Genomic DNA, 13585 nt, shown 5'->3' with positions numbered 1-13585 from the left:
GTCACACCATCACCAACAGGATTTTTATTATACCAGATAATCTTTTTGTTATCCGTTTCTTCAGATGCATCAATTAAATCATCAAATGTCTCTATCTGAGCAGTTCATCCAATGCCAATATTTCACATTTTGGATGTCTCGAAAGATGGTAGTGTTTTCGGGACTGCAGTATCACTGTGAACCAGTATGGAACTTATTGACACCACCGGGGATCAGTTTGAGTTAGTTTAGGCAACTCATCTCTCAGACCTTGTGACGTGCTGGCCTTTGAATTATCTTTTGCTGATAGCTGGAAACATGACTTTCTTTGCTGCCATCCGAAACATTTCACTATTCAGAGAGTCGTTTTTGGCTCTTTGTTCTTTGAAGCCCTGTGGAGTTGTTCTGAGCACCACTCTGCAGTTCTGGTGGCTGGCCACTTCAGGTATGGATGGCTTAGTAAGCACAACCCCAAGAACTTCTCCTCGAGCCAGTTCACGGGGTTCTGTGGTACAATGAATTTCTTTAACAGATTCAGTAAATCATTTCTTTTTTCTCTCCTAAATGTCAATTTGCATTTTCTGACAACTAGCTGATAACTGCCTTGCAGCGCTTCTGTTCGCAGTGTTATTTTGCAGGTTATGATTATCAGTGGTTACGCTTCATAAATCTGGTTGAATTTGCATTCCGTGACAGGGCAGTACCTTTACGTATGGACTGACCAGCAGGTTCTGGGTCATAGATGTATAGGTTTTTAAAAATGCTTTTGTTGTCCTCAACTGCTTTACAGTAGCTGGAGCTACGCTTTGACTCCACATGCACGAAGCGTTGATTCTGTTCTTCGATAGAGACACAGGTGGCAGACACAAGCGGTTTGCTTGGCCCATGGCAAACTCCCCGGGAGAGCACATTGTTCTTCGGGTTACTTATCTCCTATCTCGTCGTAAGTTGTAGCGTCCTACCCAGTCTGGGTGTCAGTCAATGACTACACCACACAAAGAGCTTCAGATTACACGTCTTTATTCATACGTGTGTAACTGCAAACTCAACATTCTAAAACAAGATTGCATTGTACTCTGTTGTGACACCTACATCACAGCTCTATGGAATCTTTGGAGGAGCCAAAAGGATTTTGTCATATAACTTGCAAGACACCACACACCCCTTGCCATGGAGGGCTTCTCCCATGGTAGGGGGGCATTATATTTATGTTACAGTTCCTTCCCACTAGGTAGAATCTGGTGGCAAGAAACAGTAAAAAATGACAACATGTTCACTAATCTGAATTGGACATGCAGACATATAGTAATTTCTCTGATGGCCCAGACTCCCCAGGGCTGTCAGAGGGGATAAATCATGAGAGAGACAGAGTAGCCTCCACAGTGATTACTCTAAGGTCTGTCCTCTTGTAAATGTGGTGGTTGGAACACATTCTTGGTGGTAGGAATACTCCATTGCCACTGTGATCGAGTATTCTTACTGCCAAGAAATAAATTGGACCCCATGTTTGAAGGTATAAATCTTCACCGGGCCAAGATATGAAAAGTAGTCAGCTGGCGAGGGACCTTCTGTGGATGCACAATTCAAATTTTGACACTGAGCTTTCCCTCCAAAATTCATCAGCTTCACCAAGACCTCATTTAGCATGAGGAATATGGTATAGAGGATACATTTCAATGTATTAGTCATGAGAACATTGTTGTATTAGGGATTTATGTTGCTTTGGATATGAATCAGGGTTTATGGATTGCCAAATTTGGGGAAATAATGTTTGGAGCGAAGAGAACAATGAATGAAGTGAATGGAGAGTTTGGCTGTAAACACACTATTTGTGGATATGTTATGCAAGACTAATCCAATGTATTCAAAGTCCACTGATTGCTGAAGTAGCTCAGCCTGTGTGAAATCTTACAGAAGCTTGTAGAGTTCCGGCAACTAAATATTAGTTGGCACTGTGACATAGCGGAGGGCTCTGGAATGCAATCTATAATGCTAACTCATCCCAATATAAACACAGGTTTTCATAAAGCGAGCAATCTGCTCTGTTGCCCATTATGGCAAAATTAATCATCTTGCAAATCAGTGACAATATTTATAACTACTTGCAGCAAAAAATGGATTTATAGTTTTTAATTCTATTTTTATTTATTTTATTTCTTTATTTGTATTTGAAAAGTTTTATATAGCGCTGGCTAGACCCGGAGGTATCAGAGTGCTTTACATGAGGATCAAAAGGGGGTGGTGACGGACGGAGCATCTGAATCAATCAAACACTCACACCCAGTCAAAAGATCTGGGTTTAATCCAGCACCGTTCTTTAGCCCACTCTGCCACCCCAGTTCCGACATGGCTATATGCAAATCAGTCTGACCCTGTGCCTCATGGGAACAGTCCAGCCCGAACTGCCAAGCCATGTCTTCCCTGGGCCGGAAACAAGCTTCCGAGGACCGGTTTCTGGCATTCCAGCCGTCTTCAGCCCAGCTTGCTTGAATCCAGTGGCAAAGTGAGCAAGGGACTCACGTCTGAACATACCCTGCCACACTTATGGCGGCCAAAAGCGGTACAAAAGGAGGTGGTGACGGACGGAGCATCTGAATCAATCAAACACTCATACCCAGTCAAAAGATCTGGGTTTAATCCATCACCGTTTTTGTCTGAACTGGGGTGGCAGAGTGGGCTAAAGAACGGTGATGGATTAAACCCAGATCTTTTGACTGGGTGTGAGTGTTTGATTGATTCAGATGCTCCGTCCATCACCACCCCCTTTTGTACTGTTACATGAGGATCAGCAAGTTACAGTTACATAATATTGTCAATTACAGGATCAAGTATAGACAAAAGGAGGAAAACACATGAGATAACACAATAATAAGAGTTATGAGTCAGTTGCATAGCAAAGACATAGGTCTTATGGTAAATAAAAGGTAGCTGGATTGAAAACACATCAGGGCGAAGGGGAAAACAATGTCAGAAATCTGGCTGGGTAGGTGCCGGCCTCAGGGTGAACCAGGGCCAAACTCCTCAATAGCTGCATAGGACAGCTGCACTGGGTATCGGCCAAGGTTGCTCAGGCTCCGCGGTAAGATCAGACAGTTAATATATCCGCCCAGGGGGCATTGCCTTAGTACAAATGAAAAACACCCATCCTGGTGTTGTTGTGCCACGCTCACCTCACAGGATCTTTGACTAATCGCATGCATACCAACTGCAAAGCATACAGAGCTCACTATGAATGTTATTTAGGGCACCAGATCATTGAAGTATAGACAGATGTAAAGCTGGTCATGAATGGTGGAGTGCCCCCCAGCTTGGTGTGACAGAAAGGGGTTAAATCGAGCACCATTTTGCAGCAGCTCCAGCTGGCAAAATGACGAACCGAAAGTGCTTGAAGCGGAGAACCAAGCACCATCTGAAGGTCTGGCTCCGATTAACACAAGGTTCACCATAAAAGCAAAATCGGTCCTGCACTGAAGCGCTTCTCATAAACAGGAGGCACTGCATCAATGATGCTGCATCAATAATAATTGAGTTTAAACGCCTACACTTGATCACAAAATATCACCAGAGAAAGTTAGACGCTCCTGGTATTCCTCACAAGGCAGCCATTTTAGGGTCACGCACATGCAACCACTCGGGATGGAATCCGGAGCTCTGTTAGGCTGCAAGAATCTCAGTCGAATATAAAAGGTGTACTCATATTAGTCTTGTGTAGTGCATAATTTCCAAAAGAATAGAGGCCGGTACCCGAAACTCCACTCAGAAGCCCACGCTAGCACTATTACATGTCTGCACCAAAAATCAAGGCTGCATAGTTTGAAATCCACCTCTTTAATCGGCTACCACACATCTGCCCCTTTATCTCAATCTTGAAAGTTCTTGCTTTCTCCCTTTGTGGCAGTTTTCTTTCTTTCTCCTTCTTTTCAGTGTAATTATTTTTCCCTCTCTTGCTCTCCGCAGATGTCTGATGAGGAAAATTAGGAGCGGTTCACAAAAATGAGTGATGGTGCCCCCCACCAGCAACCACCAGCTCAAATTAGGCTCTTTTCCTTTGTCTAAATCCCCTACAATAAGGAGCATTCATCATTTTTACAGAACCATTCTCCAAACATACTCACCCGGTCTGTCAGTCAACCAAGGCTGGGCTGCTGTAATTATCTGAATGTGGGTATCTCAGATAAACACTTCAAGAAAACCCAATTGGTAGATTCAGAAGCTGCTAATTTAAAATCCAAATTCTTGGGACCAAACTGGCCACATTGCAGCCGCGGTCCGTGCAGGTAATAGCGGTGGGGCTGGGTGGAGGGGTATATCAAGGGATGATGCAGAGGCAAAACAAAATAAATAAATAATTAATGTCCCTTGGCATCGTCCCTCAAATAACCCCACCCCCCCCAACTCGGGCCTACCGCCCCACCGCTGTTACCTGCACAGACCGCAGCTAACACATTATACAGAGGAATCTGTGTGAACCTCGCAATAAATATCACTGCGCTAGTTCCAATGTATGGAGTTAACTGTAGAAGCATTCAGAAAGAGGGTGCAGATGGCCGCATGCAATTCACATTTGGATTCATACTTTCCTCTAAGGCATGTTAGTGCTGCTGGACAGTCAGCATTTTGCAAAACGGTAATTATTTTAAAACCTTCACAATTTTGCATATTACTAAGTATACATATCATAATCGCCTGCATAATATCACATCCACTGAGTGAATCTGCTTAAAGGAAGAAGCAGCATACGTACAAAGCAATTAAAAGTAGAGGGCCTGATTCCCCAAAAAATTTACAATCCTCCAATTACAGCTAATTTTAAGTCAAGCTTACAGATTCTAATGGCTTTGTGAATCGTGCTGATCTAAAAGCAATCCAAGTAATTGCCCTGAATATTATGATAGATATTGTGACAAAGTAAATACAACGTTGAACTAAGTGAGAGTAACCATCCATGAGAAAGGATTCAACCTACGCTTTTGATCCTGATAGATCCCCATTTGCTGCAATTGTGAGTATAAATGTCCCCCAGATATCTTTCTCCTGTGACTGTCCCATCTCCAGTTTCCGTCTGTCGTGCTGTCAACATTGCTGGCGCGATTTCAGTTTCTGCAAGAAATTTCTCCTTGAACCAGACCACCCACAAAAGAAAGCTGCCTGATAGCCTAGGCCTAAGAAACTAAGAAATTATGGAGGCTATCACAAATCCACCTATCAGGATCTAGCAAGGGTGTGCTTGCTTAATAAAAATGATTCACAGCCCTACTTAGGCCCTGATTAGGCGTTTAGGTGCTATTTATCACTCTTGCTAAATAACGATACCAAGGGATACTTATTTATCTGGTACCATAAATAACAACTACTGCGAGTTGGGGAATAACACGCAGATGCTGATGTTTAATGCACCCAAATCTGCATGATATGATAAATATCGTATCCTTTTTCTACGTTAAATTTCGGTAGGTTTGACCTAAACTGAATGTAGGTTGAGGTATTTAAGTCAATCTATAATTCATAGACTGCATTAAATTCCTACCAACTCGTAATTCTGACCAGTGCATAAACAGGGGTTTATGTAGGGTCAGAATATACCGACCGACTCATAATCAGGGCCTTAGAGTTTCGGTGGAGCATGGAGGGTTTAATTAAAATAATGTAGTTCTTGCGGCGGTAATAACAGCAACGCTTCGGAACATAGAAAACTATTAAATGGTGCCAAACAGGAGCTAAGCAGATGCACATTAACCGAAAGCATCCCCGCACTGCCTGCGAGCAGGACAAACGATTCGCCATTATATGTTGCATTGGCGGCGCAGACAAATTGCTTTTAGTGCGTGCATGCTACTGGAAGTGCATTATCACGGAAGTGGTTGAGTGTATCCAGGTCAGCCAGTAAATAAATGGATCCTGCTTCTACTTTGAATAAAAAAAAAGAACCCTTTGGCAAAGACCTTAGAATGCAATTTGCACCTCTGCCGTCCACCTCACAGGGTGCTAACTGCCTTCTCAACTATCTTGGAAGGTTTGTGGTGACTGCTTTCAGAGACTTCATTTTCTACCCACCATGTCTTCTCTCTACTGATAGCTAACTTAGGATTTGCTATTGTTGAATGAGGTGTTAAAAATACACCTTGACTTCCGTGAGCTGAGATAAAGATACATCTGATTAAATACGGATGGGTAACGAAAATATAAAACCATTTAAACTATGATTGCCATGCCTCAGTAGGAAATTTTAAGTTCAGGGTACGTTGTTCGTAATTGACCATATTATAGGCCTTGCTATTGGTCAATCCACACAAACCATGAGGGTATATTAGCACATCCCTGCTTCTAAGTTCTCATAGTACGTATATTTTCACATGCAAGGCACAGCAGGGTATATGCCATGACTTTTTGTATGCAAGTATTGGGATGTAAAACTATGACTTGAACTTTTTTTCCTGATTCAACTTAAAATGTTTTGCTCCTAATTTCTCACTAGTAAATTCTGGCAGCTTTCGGGTTCCGCAGGTAGTAGGGGTTCGGGAGCATTGCATAATATAATGAAAACATAACATTGACAAGTAGCAAATATACTCTTTCGCCGATTGCACTCTCAAGGGGGGGGCTACCAATGCAGAAAGCGCTTCAGCACCTCATCAGGTGGAAGGAGGCGCAGTTACTTAATCAATGCCCTACTACAGACATCTTTTAGCCTTTATCAAGCCCTTCACAGTTAGCAAACCTCTTGTGAGATATGAGGCGGACATAAGTAGAAAAGTGGGTGCTGAAAAATGTGCATACCCTCTAACCTAAGCAGAGACTTTACCCTGTACCACACTGTTTTCAGACAGTGAAACTCTCATGAGGAATACTCCACAGGTTTTAAAAAATAATCTACTACGAACAGTGTTCACCCTATGCAAAATCTCTTCAAAGACTGACTTCTCACTGCAAGCACCCAAGGCCTGAAGGTGCTAAAGTTCATGATACTTATAGCCTTCATGCTCTGCTGAAAAGTTTATAGATAGATCACCTTCTGTCGGTAGCAGCCCATTAGTGTCACTGAGAGGAGAACCACATGCCCCCCCCTTCCATTTAATAAAGATTTGATTCAGGAGCATGGGTTCCCTGGGGGCCATTGGCAGCTCCAAGAGGGGGGCTGCGCCCCATCCATCCCATTATAATGATTTTGGCCCTTGGAGATTGACTCCCCATGGCCCAATTGTGGTTCTGAAATTCTGGGCCCTGCTGTAATACCGGTACCGAGGTCCAACACTCGTGTCACAAAATATCATCGTACCATGACAAATTTGGTATCGGCAGACCGGTAATGATTAGGACATTATCCCTATGCATTTGCATCGTGATTGAGCGATGCTAACACCCTTAAATCATGGTTTCCGTTCTGAACCCTCGGACTCCATTTTGTGAACGGCATCCATCTTATGCCTTGCCCTCATATAAGTCAATCGATTAAGGTCGAGCTTGATCTCAAAGGACACGTCCACATTAGCTGACTTCCCCATGACCTGGCCGAACTGACTCCACCGCCTCCAGCCAAACCTGTTTGGTCAGCTCCTCGCCCAGTGGCCGAGTAAGATATCATCAAAGCACAACATGCCATAAACCATTCACCACATACAGACCATGTTTTCTACACACATACACCTGTCCATGTTCCTTGTTTATGGCCAGTTTTATGATGAGGAGGTGCCCTGTTTTATTGGGGTTTCATCGATATCTGATTGTAATTCCGGGCTGGGCTGGGTCATCTATCACAAACTGGACATCTAAAATATGGGTTGGCCAACATGACTGTGCTTTTTGCTCTATTATGGAAATATGTCTATGACTGTATTGTAAACTAAAGAATTCTTGCCTACAGCTGTTATTTTCGTATATAAGGAGCAGGCTGGTTCTGTAAAAACGAACAGTCTCCTGAGAACTTACGACCCGTGCTGTCGTGCTTCTAGGACATATGTTACTTGGTTGCAGCCAATAAAACTCGATCTCTGACTTCAACTAGAAGACTCTTGGTTTCTGTGGTCCGGAACAGGGAGAACTCAGAGGTCTTCGGGTGTTATCCCCTGGCACCACCGGGTTCCTAAAAACCCGGCACCTCAGTTGGCGCCCAACTCGGGGCAGTATCAAGCAGTGACTGTCCAAGCCAGATGTTCGTGAGGAGCTTCATGTGAAAATTCCAGAGGACGGCCAGCCACTTCAGCGACCCCTGTATGTCGACGTGGTTCCAAAGGTCTTTGCTGCGAGGTTCCCGGCGTCCCGACGGCTACGAAGGACTGCTGCCCTGACTATCGCCCTGTTTTGGACCCAGTGATCCTTGGTAGAGCAAAACGATAGACGAGTCTTCTAGTGACGTCACCGATCTTCAATACGTCAGTTAAGTATAAGTGGAGCGTCTCCTAGTCCTTAGTTTGGTTCTTAGTCTTTGGTATCCTTGAGGTACACCTTGTTTGGAACTTGCAAGCGCCAAAACCGAGGCATTCGTGTATTCACGAAAATATCATAATTAGATAATCCCTTGAAGTTTGAAGCTAGACTAGTGAGCGAAGATGCCTGGTCTTAGCAGACTTGGAAACTTGTTTTGTCTTGGTTGTAGTAAGGACTCCCGATTAGAGGATTCGTGTCCGGTTCCTCCGATTGGAACTCCAACATATGAGTTATATATCAAGCACAGAGTAGGCCCTATCACGTATAATGAGGTATGGATAAAATACATCCGCAAGGATGGTGTTTTAAAATGGCCCCAATATGGTAGTTTTGACGCAGAAATTTTAGATAACCTCGAGGTCAAACTATTTGTTAGGTTTGGATTTGTTAAAAAGATAATATGCGACTTTGTACTGTTCTCCTTCGGGAGTACAACTTACCCTTGGTAAGAAAGTGATTTCCCCAATGTATTTGTCAAAGGAAAATATTCCAACTGAATTGTCATCTCTTCCAGATATACTTTGGGCTACCGGTTCTAATGATGTAGGTCATTTGGAGATAGCACCGTATGTCATAACATTGAAAGCCAATGTTAGGTTGCCACGTATTCCCCAATACAAGATCTCTAGCGAATGTGAAAAGGCGTTGTTAGCGATCATTTACGATCTGATTGAGAAAGATGTCATTGAGGAAATAACAGGCAACATTTGTAACAGTCCTATTTTGCCTGTCTTAAAGCGTACTGATCCTTCACAGCCCCCTGTGTACAGATTTGTGATTGATCTCAGAGAAGGGAATAAGATTGTTGTACCGCAGTTTCCAATCGTCCCCGACATTACTGCCTTATTGACAATGGTTCCAGCTTCAGCCACTTGGTTTTCGGTGATTGACCTGAAGAACGCCTTCTTCAGCATCCCGATTGCTGAGGAGAGCAGATATTTTTGGCTTCAATCTAGGAGGACGAAGCTTCCGCTTCAAACGCACTCCTCAGGGCTATTGTGAAAGTCCATCGATATTCAGTCAGGCTCTGAAAACACAACTAGACACGATTGTTCTACAGGATGGTGCAACTCTGATTCAGTATGTAGACGATCTGCTGATCGCTGCAGATACTGAAGAGATTTGCAAGCAAGCCACATTATCGTTATTGCGTCATTTATGTGACATGAAGCATAAAGACACTCTTTCAAAATTACTATTTTGTCGACAAGTAGTGCCCTACCTAGGTCACATCTTATCGAAGGAGGGAAGGAGACTGACCCCAGAAAGAATACAGGCAATTGCAAGATTGAGTGCCCCAAGGACACAAAGAGAAGTTCGGGCCTTCTTGGGCATTACATCGTACTGTAGACAATGGATACCGAATTTCTCGCTATTGGCTAGACCTTTGCTGGCACTACTCCGCAAAGACACACCCGATCCTATGCCTTGGCCTTGGTCTGAAGATTGTCAGACAAGTTTCCACGAGTTGCGTGATGCATTGTGTTCGGCTCCTGTGTTGGGCAACCCCAACTACAGTAAGCCTTTTACATTATATGTCCATGAGAAGGAAGGTTGCGCATTATCAGTCCTGACACAAAACTTTGGGGACAAACAGCGCCCATGCGCTTATTTCTCAGCGACTCTAGATCCTGTAGCTAAGGCATTACCAAGTTGCTTGAGGGCCACTGCTGCAGCAGCTGTCTGTATTCGACAGTCTGCTGGGTTAGTCATGAATAATACTCTGATCGTTATGGTCCCACATGCAGTAGACATTTTACTGAACAGAACGAAGACGCAGCATTTAACTAGTGCTCGACTGTCCAGCTATGAGCTGACACTATTAGCGAGCCACATACACATAAAGAGGTGTGATACACTCAACCCCGCCACGTTATTACCTATTCCGGCAGAGACAGATGAGGTTGAAAAACATGATTGCTGCTTTAGGACAGAAGAAGAGACAAAAGGGAGAGTAGACTTGCAGGACACTCCCCTTCCTGAATGTAATGATACTTTATGGGTTGATGGTTCATGCTTCAAGTTGCCAAATGGTGATACGACTGCAGCATATGCTGTGACAACATTGCACACGATTGTAGAGACCGCGCGCATTCCGCACCATTCTGCGCAAGCAGCAGAGTTGGTTGCACTTACAAGAGCGTGTGTGTTGGCAAAAGGAAAGCGAGTGAATGTATATACCGATAGCCAATACGCCTTCGGCGTGGCCCATAGTTTTGGAAGATTGTGGCATGAACGTGGGTTCCTGATGCCACATGGTGCAAAAATCCAACATGGTCAGCTAGTTAACGAGCTCCTCGAGTCACTGACCTTGCCACTACAAGTTGCGATTGTAAAATGCAGTGCACACAGAAAGATTCAAGATGATGTTGGTCGGGGGAATGCATTTGCAGACGAGGTTGCGAAAGAGACTGCAAGGAACACAATGAGTCGGATGTATGTTGTAGGTCCTGCTAGATGGATTGCTGATGTGGGTATGTGTGAGGACACTATTGAAAGTGTGAAGTCCATACAAGCTGATGCCACTGAAAAAGAGGTGCATGAATGGAGAGAAAACAAGGGAAGATTGGACGCGAATGGTTGTTGGGTCGAATTGTCAGAACATCAGCGATGGCTATTACCTGACGCATATGTACTCGCAGTGGTGACAATGGCCCATGGAATGGCGCACATCAGTGTGAAAGGAATCTGTAAACTGTTGGCCCCAGTATGGCAGAATAGTGGTATCCCGAAATGCGCGGAGAATTTGGTCAGGAACTGTATGGTGTGTTTGAAGTACAATCCCGGTAGGGGAACCCCAACTCCAGCTGGTCATTTTGCACCTCCAACGTATCCGTTCGAGGTTTTGCAGCTCGATTTCATCCACACAGAGAGGTGCAACAATCTGAAATACGTGCTTGTTGTTGTTTGCGCTTTCTCCAGGTGGGTGGAAGCGTATCCCCTTAAGGACAACACTGCCTTGTCAACTGCCAAAGCCCTTGTCAAGGAATTCTTCCCTAGGTTTGGTATGCCTAGAATTGTCTGGAGTGATAACGGAAGTGAATTTGTGGGACAAGTGATGAAGAGAGTGTGCAAATGTCTAGGCATCCACCAGAAATTTCAAGCTGCAAATCACCCCCAATCAGCAGGTTTAGTAGAGTGCTACAACGGCACTCTAAAACTCAAACTAGCCAAGATCCAAGCCAGCACAGGTCTTAAATGGCCTGACGCCCTGCCTTTAGCACTCCTGTCTACCAGAATGATTGTCCATTCCAGATTAGGACTTAGCCCTTATGAAATTGTGTTTGGCCGTCCAGCCAACATCTGGGGCGTGCCAAGACCCAAGAAGATAAGCGAAGTAGAGCATCCTGTACTGCTTGACTATTTACACGAATTGACAACTAAATTGTGTGTTTTACACCAACAGGTTCACAGTTCCTCTCCGCCAGCCTCTGATGATCCAGGTCACTCCATTGAACCCGGCACCTGGGTGCTGGTGCGGAATTTTCAGCGCACGAACAACGAACAGCCCAGGTGGACCGGACCTTACCTCGTCCTTCTTTCCACAAGATCAGCCATTCGGGTGGAAGGAAAGAAGAACTGGATCCACGGGACCCACTGTAAACGGGTCCCTCTGCCTCTTCCAAATGACCGGTGGGTCCAGGAGGGAATCGCTGACTCCGAGACCGAGTCCGTACCGCACTTTGCACCCTTCAGCGATGCACAATTGAAAGGAACTGGTACCGAAAAAGAGAGTGATCGTATTCTGCAAGGATTTGTGCCACCGTCAATGCAGTTGGACACTACAGAACCTGAAACATTGTTTGAAGACCACACCGTACCTGGGAAACAACGATATAATCTGAGGTTGAGAAAAAGGGACTAATAAAAGCAAATTAATGCGATTTTCCTTTCCCCCAAGAACTATTTTTGATTTTACAGCTCTCTCGCCCAGGGAACTTGCTCATTTTTGATTTTCGAACCGCCATCCGGTTCTGCTGCTAGGGTCGCGGTTGATAGTCTGGGGAGTGCAGCTGGGGACGTTTAGGTCAACGGTTCTGGTTGGTCTGAGGGAATTACCCCGGACTGAACAGATAGCACTCCTTGGCAGAATCAAACTCCCACCGGGGGCAGCAACTAGAGGATGGAGTTTCCGAGGGTAGAGAGACCTGCTAGATCCACGAACTTTAAAAAGCAAATATGCACTGTGATGGCCAGAAAGAGATTCTTGATAGTATGCATTTTACTGTTGTGCAGAGTAACGATGTTCTTGATTAGCTATACTCTATCCACGTTCCAAGTTACCTTTGTAAATAACACTCAGCCCACACCTCCTCCTACCGTTCCTCCACACTCCTTTCACCCTCTACCTGAACACGAGTCTGCCAGAAGACTAGGGGGCATATTATCAAGGACAGGCGATACATTATCGCCGCTTTTATCGGCAGGAAACTGCCGATAAAGCGGCGATAATGGCCTTGATAATATGCTCTATGAATTCCAATCGAAGCCCATGTTAGATGTGAACACATCTAACATGGGCTTCGATTGGAATTCATAGAGCATATTATCAAGGCCATTATCGCCGCTTTATCGGCAGTTTCCTGCCGATAAAAGCAGCGATAATGTACCGCCTGTCCTTGATAATATGCCCCGCGAATTTGTAAATAACTCATTCATCCAGCTCCTACACCAGCACCAGTCTATAATGAACACATCGAACTGTTGGATATGTGGACTTATGCCACACACAACAGATAAGGGCATCCCTTACTTCATCCTGCCATTCAGTTACTATGGTTCTCTGTGGGCTTTTCAGACAATGTTCCTGTTTGCCATAGAACCATATCCCCCGCGTCCCACAGGGAGCAGTTCCAGCAACAAGGCACTTGTGGCAGGAGTAAGGAATATGAGCAGGGATATCAACACATATCGAACGATTCCCAAAGATGAATTTACCCTGTACAGTAGATGGAACATCACTAAGTATGGGATTTCCTTAAGTGAGAGCCAGAAAACGAAGAAATCCTCCCCGGTTTGGATAGTACCCCACCGAGGTCACCTATGTCTGCAAGGTATTGGCAGGGATCCCAAAGCACAGTTGGGGAAGAGCGTATGCACAGAAACGTACGTGTTTGCATCCCAAACTTCCCTCCATTCTTGGCAGCTAAGGGTACATACTTCATCTGCCATGACAAAGCAT

The sequence above is a fragment of the Lissotriton vulgaris genome, chromosome 5 (genome assembly GCF_964263255.1).
Source record: "Lissotriton vulgaris chromosome 5, aLisVul1.2, whole genome shotgun sequence".
In the NCBI taxonomy this organism is placed as follows: domain Eukaryota; kingdom Metazoa; phylum Chordata; class Amphibia; order Caudata; family Salamandridae; genus Lissotriton; species Lissotriton vulgaris.
The sequence above is the reverse complement of the archived record's forward strand: the minus strand, read 5'-3'. Positions refer to the sequence as shown.